Raw genomic sequence first — 22,160 nt, forward strand, 5'->3', positions numbered from 1 at the left:
TGGTGCGTTTTAACGATTCACGACAGTAGTGAGAGTAACGTTATGTTTTTGTTCAAACTTTCTTTTTTCAAACGATTTGTCGTCTGCAACCATTGCCCCAAATGTTGGAATTCAGTTTGGATTGGCGTGTGTCACATGTTGTCCTAAACTTAAAATTATTTCTATCTTCAGTTTTCTATGTACAGTTTCTTTCTTCTTTTTTTTTTAACTTTTTTTATTTTTATTTATTTACTTGATTATTTTTTTGAAGACTACATGTTTTGATACACTCGATCAGATCTGCTTTGCCATGTAATAGTAACTCACATAGCGTATTTTCACATCGATAACACTGTGTAAATAAGTCACCTTTGCAGTTCTCTGCACGGTATGTGATTGACACCTTGTTAGATAGTGATAAGAATGACATTTCCACAAGAACAACTTGGACTATCTGTTAATACCAACATGGAACAGATCAGAGTTCAACTGACCACAGTGAGTAACCAACAGGTGATGAATGTCATTAAACAAACCATGATTTGTGACTCGGATTTCAGTTGCTTCAAAATGGATATATGTTCGTGCAATCCCGGTCCTTGGTGGATTTCAACTTTGTGAAATGGGATTATACGACTTGGGATTTTGTTTTTTGGTGAAAGCAGCCATCACAAACCATTGATGGAGACTTAGTGTATTGCATACCATCCACCCACAAACATTCCTCCCGCAATATATAAAATACAAATGGAAAGATAGGAATATGCTATCACCTTTCTTCTTTGATTAACTGATGGAATTTCTAAATTTTTCTATGGCGATTTTATCAGCGTTGCACTGTATTGACAATCCAAGGAGAGCAATTCCATCATTTATTCAGACAGTTGTCTTGCTTTTACTCAGTCAGTAAAAACATTAATCACCTCTTAACCTGGAATTTTTATTCACCATGAGACTTATATCTGACTTCTAATGTTTGTTTTGTTATCTCAGTTGCTGATTCTGAAGCTAATGCTGAACAAAAATCAGTTTCCAACGCTAATATCTACGTTAATGACCTCAGATCTAATATCCGCCACGTTGTAACAGATCAGTGAGTGAGTTTAGTTTTACGCCGCACTCAACAATATTCCAGCTATATGGCGGCGGACTGTAAACAATTGAGTCTGGACCAGGCAATTTAGTGATCAACATTATGAACATCGATTAACGCAATTGGGAACCTATTACATGTGTCAACAAAGTAAGTGGGCTTGACCACCTGATCCCGTTAGTCGACCCTTACGACAAGAATCGATTGCTGAAAATCAATTTTAACCTGTATCTTCACGCGAACGACAAGCATAGTTTATTGAAGATCAGTTCTAACCCGGATCTTCACAGGTCTCCACAGTATGATCATGCTTTGTCACTATGTACAGTGTCTTCTAGTTTATATGTGTTACACACAACTGCGTCCTCTGGGCCTGCACGCATAATGTTGTTTCACAACATTTGGTAATGAGCGAAAAAGTCCAAATTTTGAGACAACAGATTAACATGGATACCATTAATAAACATTTAATATGTATACATGGAGGATTCTTACTCAGTATTAATTGCAAAGTGATGTGGCACGATAACACAACGAATTCAAAGGATGAAAAGTCTCATCAGTGTTCTTTAATTACGACGTATATATGACTGAAACCGTCAACAGTAACAACAGAGCGTGGTGGAGACTATGAGAGAGGCTAGGCACTTCTCAGGCGCTGACCAAGTCTAACCAAGGTTGTTCTTCAGACTTCGCTGCTCAGCTGGTCTTCTAGCCTTTACTGGTGGTGGTGTCCTTTGGTCGGTGTTCAGCGCCTTTCCGTGCCTCAAGTTGCCTCTCTGTCGACTTCATTGACGCTGCTGCTTATATGGGGACAACTCCCCAGCAAAACGTGGCGACCAGTCAGCATTTCTCCGGACAATTGGCCAAAATATCACAACTCAGTTAAATTTTTGTCTATTCGATTAGCTAGTCATTAGTGGTGGCCATTACAACCATTGTTTTATAGGGTCATTTTGCCCTTATCATCACAAGCTCTTGTCCAACACTGACCAAGGCATGTCTCCCATGGAAAACAAGCCTGCCCGTCTACACAGCCTCCAACTATAGTGTTACAGTTAAAACAAATGATGCATTTTCAAGTCAAGGTAACGGATCAGGTGATTGTGGCTCGTTTGAAAAACGCACAGGAAGTTTCAGGTTTGGCATTTTACTAGGTCTTCGTGCTCATCTCATTTTGCAGTTGGAAAATGTGTGTCTATGTCGAGCTGGAAAGATAAGCCTGCAGCAGCAATTAATCAACCAAGGCTTAAAATGCCAGGCATTTATTTCAACAATCCTTCTACTGGCACGGTATGACATATGGTAATATATAATATGTGATATCTAATCCACTTGACGATATTTGAATCTGCGCAAAAGAGACTTTCAATCCACTTTGAACCTATTTTTGTTTGATGATAAAAGAATTTTGACTGTGACACTTGCGTGGGTTGGTGTCTCACGAGGTTCTCGTGCATTGTTAATGTCAGAATGTGTATGCACAATGCTAACCTCGTAAGTTTCACCTGTTTTGTGGTCATTTTGATACCTTTGCCTAGATTACTGATAGTGATCTAGATTATCACAAGATTATCTGGTCCAGACTAGGTTTGTTTACAAACAACATCGTATATATCCTCAGGATGTATTCAAAATTTAGTACTGAAGGGGCAGTCTAAGCCATTCATCATGAAAAGCGGCTTCTGATTTGGCCAAGTTCTGTACAGGAAGATCCCTTTGTTGCACACGGCGAACTACGTTCTTTGTGTATGCCTGAAACCGATAGATTATACACCAAGTGGATTCTGACAGCTTGAATTTTGTAGTCGCCTAAAAGAAACGAGTTTATTCTTGACGAACTTGTGATTTTCCGCGTACACACCACTATGCATACGACAAACGTGAGGCATGATCTTAGTCTTGACCCACGGTCATTTGATACAAAAGAAAGTGATCATTGATATACTTAGCCCATGTATGTTTTTATCCGTTTTACACCTGCTGCCTAAACTAGGGAGATTTGTAACAGGCAGGCGAGAAAAAACCCGAAACCTTTAGGTAATTGTGTCGCTTAATGTTTGAAAATTCGAAATCAAGAACTTGGCAATAGTCTTTGAATTATACATTTACGATGCAGATCAAGTCTGTTTGCTTGGTTAACGACCTTTTAATGATGTAGAGGAAGAAAGCATCAGCTGACCTATATTCGTATGAGTATGTCTGGGTAAAATATGCTGGGGAAATAAGATAAGACAATTTTGTCATCATTTCATGTGGGAATGAAAATTCCGTTCTGGGGTTAACCAAGTCAGCGAGCCCGAGCACCTGATCGGGTTAGTTGTCTTTCACGACAAGCATGGATTGCCGAGGATTACATGAAACACGGACCTTCAGTGGCACGAAAACAATAGGGTGACGATGTCAATGTGATTAGCTCTCTGCCCTTTCACATCATTCACCTGCCAAAAAAAGAAACTGTTATGAACATTAAACGTCAAGCATTCATCACACATTTCAGCGCGACATAGCCTATGATACAAACGGTCTTTACATCCTGCTTCCGTTAAATACTTCAGTAATGAGAATCTTGACTTCCTGCTTCGAAACCAGGCACTTTCGTCTCAAAGCGTTCACAAGTGGGAGCTTAATTTATGTGGAATGTAATACCCGTGCAGTAGAACCCCTTTAAATGGAATTCGATGTAAAGTATAGCTAGTACACTTGTAGTTTCTGTGAGTATGGAACTATACAAGTATAACTATTGTGTATATTGAATTCCATTCTAATGGAATTTAACCCCACAGTTATTACATTCCAAAACCATTAGAATGGAATTCGATGCACACAATATTTACTACATTCGCTCTGAGAATGTCACGTCATTCAAAAAAGATCAATACTTAGGCAATATTTTTCAAACATATTTATGTATTGTGCACATAACACAATCAGAAAGTCACGCTGCTTAAGATTTGAGATCTATAAAAATTGAAATGCTTGTTCTTGAAGCCTTGTTTTCAACCGAAACTGCATTACCTACTTAGTTATACTTTGTTAAATATCAAATATCTAATTATGCAATTCATAAGTGTATCGTTCAGCTTTAGCTACTTTTATTAAGAGACATTTAAATATTTCATGTTTATTTTCAAGTAACACACATAAACAAGCAATGTGTGATTTTGTTCTGAGTGATTGGGGCTATATGGCATAAAAACACAGTCTGTTTAATGGTGGAACATGTTTACCGACATAAATATATAAGAACACTTTATATAAAGAGCGTTGTTTCTCTTCAGTGCCTTATAGATTCTGTCGACTTTGCAGGTTTTCGTTATTCAAACATAATACATATTTAATTACAAAAATCAACAAAAGAAACCAACTGATCCGCTACATAACATTCTAAATATTATTACTTATATTAATATATGATTAAGGTTTCAAGATATAGATACTATTATCTTAGATTAATTTATCGTCATATCAAATTTTCAAGGATTTCATCGGGACATTATACATGAGCAGTTCCATATTACTCCAAATGTTTATCATTTATTTTTAAGTAGATCACACATATCCTATAACCTAGAGTTCTGTCCTAAAGTTTTCGACGAGGACAAGTAAATAAGAAAGCCATAGTATTATGATGCAGTTTGTCGGTCTGGGTTCTCAAACTGTTGTCAAGCATTCTCTATGAATATTCATCAACTTCTGATTGTTCTGATACTCTAGGGATAAATTACCTGGAATGTTCTCAACATTGCAAATGTATATAGGTCTGCTTGTCTGTTTCAAGTCTCATGGGCTGGATGGCTCGATATTGTATATACGTATCGATTCTTGAAATTCAATGCTTAATCATTTAAATGTGATATGATAAGAAAATGCCAGTAACATCTTCACTTTCTGGTACCAAACATTGGTAGTAAATGAATTTAACATCGCTTTCAACAACATTTCAGTGATATCTGGATGTGGTGGTTTTGTGCTGGAACTTGATCACTCTGATTAAATCAATCAGCTCGGGCACGACGCCACAACACGAGAAGACATTGCTTTGTTGGTATGGAACCGGTTTCCTGTAAATGCGCCCAGCATCTAGTGTATATGTTGTCTTATCATTCTGGAACCCACTCGATCAGTCAATATGTTTGTTGTTCAATCCCGCAATCAGCGATTTTTCAAATATTTGACGGCGGTCTGAACCAGACAGTTAAGTGATCGACGTCACATCGATCGTAATGATCACCCGATCCTAAGACAAACATGGGTCACACAGACAAAACCCTCTACCCTGCAGTTTGCACATATTGTAGTAGCTGCTAAATGAAACACGAAGGACCTTTTCTTGTTAGCCGTTTTAGGAATTTTTTAGGAAATCGGCGGCAATGTATGTAAAGAACCGACAGATGTAAATATAAAACGTCAGTGCCATAGAGTCAGTGCGTTTAGTCTTACGCCATGTAACGGCTGGGTACACCAGAAAGGGCTTCACACATTGTACCAACAGTGCAAAAGAATACTCGGTCCTCACTATCCTCTGAAACAAATTCCTGTTGGTGTACAGGTAAAATAACTGACTGTGAAATTGTATGAATGAAAATCAGTGATGAAACCAAGTGTTCGCGAAAAGCTAAGCATCACCCAATATCAGTATAACCGATTTAAGTTGGTCACAATATGACTAGAATACTGCCCACATGATTTAAAGTAAACTCAAATTTAAGTAGGGTCAGACAAGGTGTTATCAGCCCCTCTTTATTTTCATAGTTTTTTTCAGACCCGTGAAGATCCGGGGGGAAAATGGGCCTTCAAGCAACTTGTGCATGTCATAAAAGGCGACTATGCTTGTCGTAAGAGGCGACTTACGGGATCGGGTGGTCAGGCTCGCTGACTTGGTTGACACATGTCATCGTTTGCCAATTGCACAGATCGATACTCATGCTGTTCATCACTGGTTTGTCTCGTCCAGACTCCTTATTTACAAACCGCCATGAAATAGCTGGAATATTGCTGAGTGCGGCGAAAAACTTAACTCACTCGCTCACTCACTCACTCACAGCTTTTTTCAGAATTTCATGTGATTAAACGTATAGATACAAGATTATTTTTATAGGCATGGGACATTTGGAACTGCTGAGATCAATGTATGCTGATATCATAACACTGCTATCGGTTTTAAGAAAAAAAGAATCACATTGAAGGTGATATGAATGGACTACTGAATACCCGCGATGACACCAGTGAAATACATGTATAGACCTGCATTTCTATTGATTTCTAATTTACTGCCTTCAAACGCCCCACCGCAGTCACTTTAATGCAAACCATTGCTTGTGTAAATATGCGTGACAGGTAGAGTATATTGTTTTATACAGTAATATACACATTAGTCATTTCATAGTTATATTACACCATATGTACGGTGCTTGCAGCTTTCGAAACTCATTATTTTCATCATAACAAAGCTTTGTTATTAACTATATAGCCTATAAACTATATTTTAGTTTAACTCAGGGCGGTAAGGCAGGGTTACCACATTGACATGAGACCTGGTTAAATGAAATGAAGCTGGCTGTATCATAGTAAATCAATCCTACACTTCACATTAACTTTATACCAAAGCAAGAAGTTTGTCTTGGTTCTACTAATTGGTATGCGGCCCTTTGAAACTAAGACCGACTCATGCCTCGCACGTCAGTGTAATCTCTTATATCAACTACTGAGTGTGTATATTTAAAATGTATAATACTATAATTCTCATGTTTGTTTGTAGATATACACAGTAACCTGTGTAATTATACATGTTACCTTTAGCATACTAAGTGTAAATAATAACGTTAACCTAATCAGGTTTTAATGAAGACAGAATCCATTCTAAATACATCCAAATAATTGTATTTTCATCAAAGTATTTTAGATTCCATGTGACGTTTGAAAGTTTCAGTGATTGATTTCATGTATGTACAAGTCAGAATGTGACATAGACAAGTGCTGGGCCTTTTTATATATCAATGATATATGACAATATCTATTTGTGTTTATCATACCATACCTTTAACGAAGCGTACTGTGTGTATGGACATTATAGGAATACGTATGGCACCGTGGCAGTGAACTACTGAATGCTACTGCCACACACCTTGACCTGTGAAGGTCCTGAGGTAGAATAGGCCTTCAGCAAGCCATGCTTGCCATAAAAGGCGACTCTATGCTTGTCGTAAGATCCGACTAACGGGATCGGGTGGTCGGGATCGGTTGGTCAGGCTCGCTGACTTGGTTGACACATGTCATCGGTTCCCAATTGCGCAGATCGATGTTGTTGATCACTGGATTGTCTGGTCCAGACTCGACTATTTACAGACCGCCGCCATATAGCGTAAAACTAAACTCATTCACTTACTTCACTTAGCACATTTCAGTAAGGGACATCAGCCTGCCTGATGGGTCTATGATACATCAATTCTCATGAATATACATGTGCATTTAAATGTTGTAAGAAAAATTGAGTGGGTGAGTTCATTCCCCGAGCTTATAACAAACCCTGAAACAATCTATAATTCCATAAATACATTGTCGCATTATACACATGCGATTTTAAAATAGCCCAGGTTGACTAGTAAAAATGAAAAATTAATCAGACTCTAAAACAATCAATCCCAAGGGAAGATGACGTTTGGTTTGCTTCATACATTTAAATCGAATAATTGTGGTGTGGATACATACATTCCGTATGCAGTAAAAATGTCCAAACAGGATAAATAAATTATATAGACATGAGAAACCAATGCAAAGTGAGTGAGTGAGTGAGTTTAGTTTTACGCCGCACTCAGCAATATCCCATCTACATGGCGGCAGTCCGTAAATAAACGAGTCTCGAGCTTATACTAAAAGCGGACTGTGCTACAATACATTCCCTCAGATGCATTCTAGGATATTCAAAAACCACAGGAGCAATAAAGATATTAATATCCCCAAGTGATAACACCTCGATTTTTTTGAAATTTCAAGTCAGATTTTCTTCTTTCAAGCTTTTAAATATTCTTGTAATTACGGTTTGCCAAAATGATCGATAATCGGAAATGTCATCGAAAAGAAAAAATATTAATGATTATCGATATAAAAAAAAATTGAATAAAAAATAGTAGTGTCAACATTCACATATGATGTGAAATATATCTATCTTTCAGATAATTTTGGTATTTTTAGAGCAAAGTCACGTCCTCGATAGTTATCAATAATCGATCGATATATAGTTACCGATTATCGATCTCTATGGCCCATGTCGATGGCCAGTCCATACCTATATACCTATAAAACAAGATTATCTCATATTTCAGAGAATCTATTAAACAAATTTGATCCGAACTCAATGACTGTCTTCGTGATACGTTTTTAAATCAAATGTAATATATCATTAACGCACCTGTTTCAAGTTGCTGATTGATTTTACAATTAAAAAGTCGGCAAAGTATCCATTTGCGAACCATTGTCATGCACTATTTTAAAGTCCTTCAATGGAAGTACAGTTGGGTTACATTCATTTTTCTCCTGTCCAGCTGAAGCTACCAATACTGAATAATTCAGAGTATGATCAGTGTTCTAGCAAATAACATCAGCAGATCCTAACTGATCCTCATCATTGAATCTCAGCGCCAGGTTGGCAATGTGTGGTGAATTTATTCGGAACCGTCTCGTGTTATCAAGCCATTAAGATAGGAACATCAGATAAGCAAAGTTCCAGGATATGGATCTTCGTCTTTTTTTCAAAATGGAGACAGTTAAGATTTCAACGACATGCACACTGGAAGATGCGCGATGTTGTTCGCACATTGGTGCATTCATCAATACTAAGTTACTTTTTTATATTTCTAATGACTGAATAAGTTATCAAACATGAGCACGCAATTTACAGATAGATCAAGATTTATATTTTAGATAGAACATTTGAATGGCGTTATTGATTTCATTTCCGTCAATGATATTTGTGGTGCGGGTTTTTTCACTATGTCTTTATTGTTGTTAAGTCTTTACAATGTTCAATCCATATCTTCGTGATGATATGTAATGTTATTCCTGCAAATCCACGATGTCTTGTTGAAAAAATCATTGTTGTAAGACTTGAAGTAATTTCAAAATTACTGTTTTCTATTATTGCAACATGTTAGTGCAAGTATGTTTCAGCTCGATTTACCTTTAATGTGATATATATACCACCCTCACAAAGAGGCATATGAGCCAAACTCAAACACACACACACACACACACACACACACACACACACATGTATGTGTGTATGTATGTATGTCTCTCTCTCTCTCTATCTATCCATCCATCCATCCATCCATCCATCCATCCATCCATCTATCTATCTATCTATCTATCTATCTATCTATCTATCTCTCTCTCTCTCTCTCTCTATATATATATATATATATATATATACACACACATACATACACACATATATATATACACCGAAATGTCGCTCAGATTAATATTAAAGAAGTTGTATATCAGTAGAATTCTCTTCGTTGCTTATGGCATCTGTTCATACAAATGTCGACGGTTTTCAGTCTCTTATGCCTAGTAGCATCATATGATTCCGTGAACCACCAGTTAGTTCTGATAGAAACATGACCCTGATCTTTTCAGAACGGATCTCTTTGTAGGTGGCTGTCATGGTTCCGACCTTAGCATAGCCTTGTCGTTTCAGGATGGATCTCTCTGTAGGTGGCTGTCATGGTTCCGACCTTAGCATAGCCTTGTCGTTTCAGGATGGATCTCTCTGTAGGTGGCTGTCATGGTTCCGACCTTAGCATAGCCTTGTCGTTTCAGGATGGATCTCTCTGTAGGTGGCTGTCATGGTTCCGACCTTAGCATAGCCTTGTCGTTTCAGGATGGATCTCTCTGTAGGTGGCTGTCATGGTTCCGACCTTAGCATAGCCTTGTCGTTTCAGGATGGATCTCTCTGTAGGTGGCAGTCATGGTTCCGACCTTAGCATAGCCTTGTCGTTTCAGGATGGATCTCTCTGTAGGTGGCAGTCATGGTTCCGACCTTAGTATAGCCTTGTCGTTTCAGGATGGATCTCTCTGTAGGTGGCTGTCATGGTTCCGACCTTAGTATAGCCTTGTCGTTTCAGGATGGATCTCTCTGTAGGTGGCTGTCATGGTTCCGACCTTAGCATAGCCTTGTCGTTTCAGGATGGATCTCTCTGTAGGTGGCTGTCATGGTTCTGATGAGCGCATGACACTCTAATTTCAGGACAGATCCCTCAGTTATCAATGGTTGTCATGGTTCTGATCGAAGCGTGACCCTGTCGTTCCAGAACGGATCCTTTTGCAGGTGATCGTCACGGTTGCGTCTTTTAGACCTGAGCAGTGTTCAAAGCCTATTAGTTTTCTGTTGGTAAACTGCAGGATAACGAAGCACTGAGGATACAAAAGGTTTTTTCTTTGTGGTGGCTAGTTTCAGAATTTGTCACCTGTATACCATTTACATTTAGAGAAGATGCGTAGCTATCTATGAAGCTTGAAAATTTACTTATATTTCACAAAAGTGTCATATATTTGCAGTAGTGACAAGACGCTCAGTACTTTAGGCATGATGATACACATCATGTATTATGTCTGAACATGACTAGACGTATTGTCATACATGTCGTGCTGAAGCAGACAGATAATTCGTTATAATTCACCTGGATCGTTGTTTAACCTGACGGACTGAAGACCCCGAGATTCAGCGTAAGCTCACTGGCTTTACTAGAAACTATTACTAAGTCAAAGAGACTTACAGTACTTATGCTTCCTACGAGATACATCAGGCACATGTAGCTGAATATAGCACACCCGACACTAATTAGCCAATAAATCACCCGAGTGGACAGTCACACACAATATACAGTATATCGAATTAAAACACATTTTCAAAACAACAAAGAAAAGTTGAACCGAATTGAAGTGATCTAAATTTATTACTATAACAGTCGTACTTGTGAATATCTGAGGGAAAGACCCGTCTATGACACGTTCCACACTCACCCGAAGGTAATTTGGTAGGTGGAGTAATCTAGTGGTTAAAGCGTCCGCTCGTCAAGAGGACCCGGGTTCGATTCTCCACATGGGTACAATGTGTGAAGCCCATTTCTGGTGTCCCCCACGTTGATTGTTAAGAGTGTGTATTTCCTGTATATTCTGTTATTAATTCAGTAATAGTTATTATTGGGTCACAACATTTAGTGTTTTGAATATTAATTATGATGGGTCACATTTCGTTTTAATAGCTGGTCAACACTTTTAGCATTCTGGCATTCCGGCATTCAGGATTTTATCTGCTCCTAGTTTTCTATGTTTACTTCCAAGAGACTTATTCGAGACCATTCTACAGTGTTGACGATGTTCGTTTGTGCCCGAACTTTCGGGAAATTGACTGTGTATATATGAAAAGGCTGGTTGCTGTGTTGAGGACGACACTCACACTCATTCACATTACTGCCAACGCTTGAACTCCTGTCAACGCCTGAATCTACATCATCTGCTGTCGCACCGATCGCTGTGTTGACATTCTGCCATAGTTGATTCTCTCTCACACCAAGACTTTGGTGAGTTTGCTATATTGTATTTTGTGACCCATTGACTTAGATTTTGTCTCTTTTGAATTGTACCTGAAATCTGCATTGTTATATTGACTTGTGACTTTGTATACATTGCTCTCGTGGTATAATAATAACAGAATTTGAACGTAAACAACTTGTCTTTGTTCTGTTTTGCTGGTTTACAAGGGGATTTCTTAAATTGTTGTCACGGAACATTCTTAACCGTAACATGATATTGATAGAATATTGCTAAAAGCGACGTAAAACCACACTCACTCACTCACTCACTGAAGGTAATGCCAACGGTAGTATTATGGTTATGATACAACAGATGACATACAAGGCATAATAGCATCTGGTAAATATCGTAACAAACGAGAAACAACAAAGTTTCTTAAATAAAAGCGAGTTTATTGGACAGACGCTGATTCATGACTATTTAAGTTATAACATATAAACCGTATGTATATGGGCCCGGTGGCCTTTGTACAGAAATAAAGTTTGATTGATTGATTGAACATATGTTCGCTTATTGTAATTACACTGTTAAACGATAAAGTTGTTATTGTAAACTTGCATTGCTTTATCTCAATTTTATTGCCTAATTAGATAGGTGATAAAATTCTTACTGCATGACTTAAGTTATTCAGTGTTGCCAGAATTACGTTATATATTTTGATAAATTAAAGGTATTGATGACAATGGTGATGATGGGTGAGGTTCACTATGAAACAGATTAGCTGCCCAGCTTGTATGCCGTCGTTGTAGACGTGGTACATGTGATTTGAGCAAAGTGGAATATATGCAGAGGCATAATTACAGATATATATGGAGCGAAGGGGTGACCTTGTGGTTAAAGCGTCCACTCGTCACGCCTAAGGACCCAGATTCGATTCCTCATACGGGTATCATGTGTGAAGCCCATTTCTGGTGCTCCCCACCGTGACATTTCTGGAATATTGCTAACAGCGGTATAACACCTCACTCACTCACCCCCACCCACTCACAGAAAAATGTATTCCACCCTGGATAGGTTACCTTAACTCTGACCTGGGCCTAGATTATAGAAGCCGTCTTAGCGCTAAGAGAGTCGTAGGTTAATGTTAATGCTAACCCTATCAAGTGTAAAATCTACATTTAACGTAAATATATTTGTAAAACTTTGTTCATTTTTCTCATTTTTATGCTTATAAGCATCGGAATCTACACGATATTCAAACCGGCAAACAGCTAGGATATCCGGGGGATCGATCAGCTGTTTGGTTTGGTTACAGGTCGTCGCTGCATGGAGGGTGTACAGCTGTGTACTGCCAGGCAACAAATACTTTTATGTTTAGGCAAATTCAATGAATAGGCAGGACGACAGAACACGCTAAGCCTTTCGCGATCACCTGGCGTCATCATTGACTTTCAGCGATATAGTCAGAATTCCATAGCTATTTTCTCTTTACACAAAACGGTCTTTGTTTCTGAGTATAGCCGTGACCTTTCGAACTGACGTTGTATAATTGAACAAAGCACTCGAGGAAAGTGTCATTAATAAATCACCAACTAGGTTAAATAAGATAGTAAGACTCCACGACGTGTCTGCTGAAATCTCTTTCTCTCTCTCTCTCTCTCTCTCTCTCTCTCTCTCTCACACACACACATGCACGCGCACGCACACACACACAGACAGAGACAGAAACACAGAGAGTATTCCAGCTATATAGTTGTCTGTGGATAATCGAGTCTGTGTCAGACGATCCAGTGATAATGCATGTGTACAGATCCATGCATTTGGGGATACGATGATACGAGTTCACTACGCCTGAAACGACAAGCATGGGCCAAGGAAAGTGTCAGTAAATATATCTTCCTGTATGTTTGTTAGAATGGAAAGTGGCTATGTGGCTGCAAGTGACACATGTTGTTAGATTCTGCAGCGTCCATGAGGTATCAGTGGTATTGCTGACAAACTATGTCCTGCAATAAGAAGCCTATAACATTGTCACTGCTTGTGTCAAGAATAATGTATATTCTGAATATTTTAATGTATTGAGGACAGAAAACAAGGAGGTTTGTTAACCCAATGTTAATTTCACTGTGTATTAGTTACAACAGCGCATGTCACGTGTTCTATGATGCGTGACAGTTTACACGTTATGAAAATGGAATGATTCACTATATTCACTGTATTCTACACCCTGTCCATCAGTTAGCAACATTACAATTCTCTATTCTCATGTCAACAATAATGGCGACGTAGAGACATTCTTCACATGTGTTTGAACCTACAATCACTCTTCATGGTTTCCTGGTGCGACCAACAACAATGGATATGCCAGCAATGAGTAGCATGCAGGAATACGTGTACCATAAATAGCACATTCTATGTTTGAGTTTACACCTTGCTGAGCCTGTGGGCATATCGTAATTCTATCCTTTAAAGGTCTGGACAAGCTGACATTGCAACCTTGTGAAATACAGAGTTTTACAGGCCGTCTGCATAGTCGGAACCTGAAATGGTCAAGTCTGTCAGTTGGTATTTTTAGAAATCCTCATTTAAACTATTAATGTTTACTTTACGAACTTGTGCAAGTCTAGGCGTTGAACTACAAACTAAAATATCGGGGTCAAACGGGACATAAGGAATCTTTATCTTATAAATATGGTTCTACTAGATACATGTAAACCAATGGACCGTCGAGGTTCTGAACATTACGCTGGACTTGATGGAGTGTTGACAACATAACCTACTGTAAATAATATGGTCATTTCACATAATTACTATTGTTACACACAATGTGACATTATGGGCCACGAAGTATACGTATAACTTTATTATCGGCTATCGATAGGAATCTAACAGACTCTCATCATCTGCTGACCTGACTTGCTGTTTTACAGATTTTGACAACTAGCATACCTCGTAATGCAGAGTTGTCTCCCGTGTATTAGTGAGGTTGCCGTGTGAAGTGGGATTGGCGCATGGGAAAACAAGAGGTTAGAGCATGGATTTTAGAGTGTACTTTGAAGTTAGAGCCTGAGAAGTGAGATTAGAGCATGAGAAGTGGGGTTAGGGCATGGGGGTGAGATTAGAATGAAAAGAGAGTCGACATCATTGAATAGTGAGTTTAGAGCATGACAAAATGATATTTGAATACTAAGTGAGGTCAAAGCACGAAAAAGAGAAATGTAGGAGATAAACATACTGTGTTGGTATGAGGTACAAAACGAAATTATACACCAGACATCGGAATGTACCAAATCCTTGACAATAGCCACCTCTAGAGTATCTCTAACACCACCTTATTCCAAATCCTAGACAATAGCCACCTCTAGGGTATCTCTAACACCACTTTATACCAGACACCGGAATGTACCAAATCCTAGACAATAGCCACCTCTAGGGTATCTCTAACACCACCTTATTCCAAATCCTAGAAAATAGCCACCTCTAGGGTATCTCTAACACCACCTTATACCAGACACCGGAATGTACCAAATCCTAGACAATAGCCACCTCTAGAGTATCTCTAACACCACCTTATACCAGACACCGGAATGTACCAAATCCTAGACAATAGCCACCTCTAGAGTATCTCTAACACCACCTTATACCAGACACCGGAATGTACCAAATCCTAGACAATAGCCACCTCTAGAGTATCTCTAACACCACCTTATACCAGACACCGGAATGTACCAAATCCTAGACAATAGCCACCTCTAGAGTATCTCTAACACCACCTTATACCAGACACCAAATCCTAGACAATAGCCACCTCTAGAGTATCTCTAACACCACCTTACACCAGACACCGGAATGTACCAAATCCTAGACAATAGCCACCTCTAGAGTATCTCTAACACCACCTTATACCAGACACCGGAATGTACCAAATCCTAGACAATAGCCACCTCTAGAGTATCTCTAACACCACCTTATACCAGACACCGGAATGTACCAAATCCTAGACAATAGCCACCTCTAGAGTATCTCTAACACCACCTTATACCAGACACCGGAATGTACCAAATCCTAGACAATAGCCACCTCTAGAGTATCTCTAACACCACCTTACACCAGACACCGGAATGTACCAAATCCTAGACAATAGCCACCTCTAGAGTATCTCTAACACCACCTTATACCAGACACCGGAATGTACCCAATACTAGACAATAGCCACCTCTAGAGTATCTCTAACACCACCTTATACCAGACACCGGAATGTACCAAATCCTAGACAATAGCCACCTCTAGAGTATCTCTAACACCACCTTATACCAGACACCGGAATGTACCAAATCCTAGACAATAGCCACCTCTAGAGTATCTCTAACACCACCTTATACCAGACACCGGAATGTACCAAATCCTAGACAATAGCCACCTCTAGAGTATCTCTAACACCACCTTATACCAGACACCGGAATGTACCAAATCCTAGACAATAGCCACCTCTAGAGTATCTCTAACACCACCTTATACCAGACACCGGAATGTACCAAATCCTAGACAATAGCCACCTCTAGAGTATCTCTAACACCACCTTATACCAGACACCGGAATGTACCAAATCCTAGACAATAGCCACCTCTAGAGTATCTCTAACACCACCTTATACCAGACACCGGAATGTACCAAATCCTAGACAATAGCCACCTCTAGAGTATCTCTAACACCACCTTATACCAGACACCGGAATGTACCAAATCCTAGACAATAGCCACCTCTAGAGTATCTCTAACACCACCTTATACCAGACACCGGAATGTACCAAATCCTAGACAATAGTCACCTCTAGAGTATCTCTAACACCACCTTATACCAGACACCGGAATGTACCAAATCCTAGACAATAGCCACCTCTAGAGTATCTCTAACACCACCTTATACCAGACACCGGAATGTACCAAATCCTAGACAATAGCCACCTCTAGGGTATCTCTAACACCACCTTATGCCAGACACCGGAATGTACCAAATCCTAGACAATAGCCACCTCTAGGGTATCTCTAACACCACCTTATACCAGACACCGGAATGTACCAAATCCTAGACAATAGCCACCTCTAGAGTATCTCTAACACCACCTTATACCAGACACCGGAATGTACCAAATCCTAGACAATAGCCACCTCTAGAGTATCTCTAACACCACCTTATACCAGACACCGGAATGTACCAAATCCTAGACAATAGCCACCTCTAGAGTATCTCTAACACCACCTTATACCAGACACCGGAATGTACCAAATCCTAGACAATAGCCACCTCTAGAGTATCTCTAACACCACCTTATACCAGACACCGGAATGTACCAAATCCTAGACAATAGCCACCTCTAGAGTATCTCTAACACCACCTTATACCAGACACCGGAATGTACCAAATCCTAGACAATAGCCACCTCTAGAGTATCTCTAACACCACCTTATACCAGACACCGGAATGTACCAAATCCTAGACAATAGCCACCTCTAGGGTATCTCTAACACCACCTTATGCCAGACACCGGAATGTACCAAATCCTAGACAATAGCCACCTCTAGGGTATCTCTAACACCACCTTATACCAGACACCGGAATGTACCAAATCCTAGACAATAGCCACCTCTAGAGTATCTCTAACACCACCTTACACCAGACACCGGAATGTACCAAATCCTAGACAATAGCCACCTCTAGAGTATCTCTAACACCACCTTATACCAGACACCGGAATGTACCAAATCCTAGACAATAGCCACCTCTAGAGTATCTCTAACACCACCTTATACCAGACACCGGAATGTACCAAATCCTAGACAATAGCCACCTCTAGAGTATCTCTAACACCACCTTATACCAGACACCGGAATGTACCAAATCCTAGACAATAGCCACCTCTAGAGTATCTCTAACACCACCTTATACCAGACACCGGAATGTACCAAATCCTAGACAATAGCCACCTCTAGAGTATCTCTAACACCACCTTATACCAGACACCGGAATGTACCAAATCCTAGACAATAGCCACCTCTAGAGTATCTCTAACACCACCTTATACCAGACACCGGAATGTACCAAATCCTAGACAATAGCCACCTCTAGAGTATCTCTAACACCACCTTATACCAGACACCGGAATGTACCAAATCCTAGACAATAGCCACCTCTAGAGTATCTCTAACACCACCTTATACCAGACACCGGAATGTACCAAATCCTAGACAATAGCCACCTCTAGAGTATCTCTAACACCACCTTATACCAGACACCGGAATGTACCAAATCCTAGACAATAGCCACCTCTAGAGTATCTCTAACACCACCTTATACCAGACACCGGAATGTACCAAATCCTAGACAATAGCCACCTCTAGAGTATCTCTAACACCACCTTATACCAGACACCGGAATGTACCAAAACCTAGACAATAGCCACCTCTAGAGTATCTCTAACACCACCTTATACCAGACACCGGAATGTACCAAATCCTAGACAATAGCCACCTCTAGAGTATCTCTAACACCACCTTATACCAGACACCGGAATGTACCAAATCCTAGACAATAGCCACCTCTAGAGTATCTCTAACACCACCTTATGCCAGACACCGGAATGTACCAAATCCTAGACAATAGCCACCTCTAGGGTATCTCTAACACCACCTTATACCAGACACCGGAATGTACCAAATCCTAGACAATAGCCACCTCTAGAGTATCTCTAACACCACCTTATACCAGACACCGGAATGTACCAAATCCTAGACAATAGCCACCTCTAGAGTATCTCTAACACCACCTTATACCAGACACCGGAATGTACCAAATCCTAGACAATAGCCACCTCTAGAGTATCTCTAACACCACCTTATACCAGACACCGGAATGTACCAAATCCTAGACAATAGCCACCTCTAGAGTATCTCTAACACCACCTTATACCAGACACCGGAATGTACCAAATCCTAGACAATAGCCACCTCTAGAGTATCTCTAACACCACCTTATACCAGACACCGGAATGTACCAAATCCTAGACAATAGCCACCTCTAGAGTATCTCTAACACCACCTTATACCAGACACCGGAATGTACCAAATCCTAGACAATAGCCACCTCTAGGGTATCTCTAACACCACCTTATGCCAGACACCGGAATGTACCAAATCCTAGACAATAGCCACCTCTAGGGTATCTCTAACACCACCTTATACCAGACACCGGAATGTACCAAATCCTAGACAATAGCCACCTCTAGAGTATCTCTAACACCACCTTACACCAGACACCGGAATGTACCAAATCCTAGACAATAGCCACCTCTAGAGTATCTCTAACACCACCTTACACCAGACACCGGAATGTACCAAATCCTAGACAATAGCCACCTCTAGAGTATCTCTAACACCACCTTATACCAGACACCGGAATGTACCAAATCCTAGACAATAGCCACCTCTAGAGTATCTCTAACACCACCTTATACCAGACACCGGAATGTACCAAATCCTAGACAATAGCCACCTCTAGAGTATCTCTAACACCACCTTATACCAGACACCGGAATGTACCAAATCCTAGACAATAGCCACCTCTAGAGTATCTCTAACACCACCTTATACCAGACACCGGAATGTACCAAATCCTAGACAATAGCCACCTCTAGAGTATCTCTAACACCACCTTATACCAGACACCGGAATGTACCAAATCCTAGACAATAGCCACCTCTAGAGTATCTCTAACACCACCTTATACCAGACACCGGAATGTACCAAATCCTAGACAATAGCCACCTCTAGAGTATCTCTAACACCACCTTATACCAGACACCGGAATGTACCAAATCCTAGACAATAGCCACCTCTAGAGTATCTCTAACACCACCTTATACCAGACACCGGAATGTACCAAATCCTAGACAATAGCCACCTCTAGAGTATCTCTAACACCACCTTATACCAGACACCGGAATGTACCAAATCCTAGACAATAGCCACCTCTAGAGTATCTCTAACACCACCTTATACCAGACACCGGAATGTACCAAAACCTAGACAATAGCCACCTCTAGGGTATCTCTAACACCACCTTATACCAGACACCGGAATGTACCAAATCCTAGACAATAGCCACCTCTAGAGTATCTCTAACACCACCTTATACCAGACACCGGAATGTACCAAATCCTAGACAATAGCCACCTCTAGAGTATCTCTAACACCACCTTATACCAGACACCGGAATGTACCAAATCCTAGACAATAGCCACCTCTAGAGTATCTCTAACACCACCTTATACCAGACACCGGAATGTACCAAATCCTAGACAATAGCCACCTCTAGAGTATCTCTAACACCACCTTATACCAGACACCGGAATGTACCAAATCCTAGACAATAGCCACCTCTAGAGTATCTCTAACACCACCTTATACCAAACACCGGAATGTACCAAATCCTAGACAATAGCCACCTCTAGAGTATCTCTAACACCACCTTATACCAGACACCGGAATGTACCAAATCCTAGACAATAGCCACCTCTAGAGTATCTTTAACACCACCTTATACCAGACACCGGAATGTACCAAATCCTAGACAATAGCCACCTCTAGAGTATCTTTAACACCACCTTATACCAGACACCGGAATGTACCAAATCCTAGACAATAGCCACCTCTAGAGTATCTCTAACACCACCTTATACCAGACACCGGAATGTACCAAATCCTAGACAATAGCCACCTCTAGAGTATCTCTAACACCACCTTACACCAGACACCGGAATGTACCAAATCCTAGACAATAGCCACCTCTAGGGTATCTCTAACACCACCTTATGCCAGACACCGGAATGTACCAAATCCTAGACAATAGCCACCTCTAGAGTATCTCTAACACCACCTTATACCAGACACCGGAATGTACCAAATCCTAGACAATAGCCACCTCTAGAGTATCTCTAACACCACCTTATACCAGACACCGGAATGTACCAAATCCTAGACAATAGCCACCTCTAGAGTATCTCTAACACCACCTTATACCAGACACCGGAATGTACCAAATCCTAGACAATAGCCACCTCTAGAGTATCTCTAACACCACCTTATACCAGACACCGGAATGTACCAAATCCTAAACAATAGCCACCTCTAGAGTATCTCTAACACCACCTTATACCAGACACCGGAATGTACCAAATCCTAGACAATAGCCACCTCTAGAGTATCTCTAACACCACCTTATACCAGACACCGGAATGTACCAAATCCTAGACAATAGCCACCTCTAGAGTATCTCTAACACCACCTTATACCAGACACCGGAATGTACCAAATCCTAGACAATAGCCACCTCTAGAGTATCTCTAACACCACCTTATACCAGACACCGGAATGTACCAAATCCTAGACAATAGCCACCTCTAGAGTATCTCTAACACCACCTTATACCAGACACCGGAATGTACCAAATCCTAGACAATAGCCACCTCTAGAGTATCTCTAACACCACCTTATACCAGACACCGGAATGTACCAAATCCTAGACAATAGCCACCTCTAGAGTATCTCTAACACCACCTTATACCAGACACCGGAATGTACCAAATCCTAGACAATAGCCACCTCTAGAGTATCTCTAACACCACCTTATACCAGACACCGGAATGTACCAAATCCTAGACAATAGCCACCTCTAGAGTATCTCTAACACCACCTTATACCAGACACCGGTATGTACCAAATCCTAGACAATAGCCACCTCTAGAGTATCTCTAACACCACCTTATACCAGACACCGGAATGTACCAAATCCTAGACAATAGCCACCTCTAGAGTATCTCTAACACCACCTTATACCAGACACCGGAATGTACCAAATCCTAGACAATAGCCACCTCTAGAGTATCTCTAACACCACCTTATACCAGACACCGGAATGTACCAAATCCTAGACAATAGCCACCTCTAGAGTATCTCTAACACCACCTTATACCAGACACCGGAATGTACCAAATCCTAGACAATAGCCACCTCTAGAGTATCTCTAACACCACCTTATACCAGACACCGGAATGTACCAAATCCTAGACAATAGCCACCTCTAGAGTATACATGGACCACACTATTCTCCTCTTGCTCTTTCTTTCCTGTCATGTGTCCATCATTGCTAGTTACTGATGAGCTTTCAATCTAAGTCCTCGTGCAAGGCTGTTGCCATCTCATTGTAAATACGTATTGAACAGAGACGGCAGTACAGTTGTAAGCACATCGATATGGATATTGATACATTTATTCCACGTGTTGCCTCACGCTTTGTAACACATGAGATTGTTAGCTGTATACATTATGGCATCAATACTTGTCCACACCGTAGGATACATGTATCTTAACATATACACTTTCGCCTGTTCTATTACAACACAATCCCTCTAGCTTAAGAAGGTGCTCATCGGGCGTCGCCATTTCTTTCAATAACGGGATATTATTGTTTCCGACTGTAACACTCATCTACGCTT

At 40.3% G+C, this 22,160-nt stretch overlaps 1 protein-coding gene across 1 annotated transcript in view; it reads right to left on the reverse strand.

Annotated features, from left to right (window-relative positions):
- LOC137256362 (leupaxin-like) overlaps positions 1–22,160 on the reverse strand; it is a 298,728-nt gene that overhangs the window by 162,654 nt on the left and 113,914 nt on the right. The window lies entirely within an intron of this gene.

This window comes from Haliotis asinina, chromosome 1 (assembly GCF_037392515.1).
Source record: "Haliotis asinina isolate JCU_RB_2024 chromosome 1, JCU_Hal_asi_v2, whole genome shotgun sequence".
Taxonomy (NCBI): Eukaryota; Metazoa; Mollusca; class Gastropoda; order Lepetellida; family Haliotidae; genus Haliotis; species Haliotis asinina.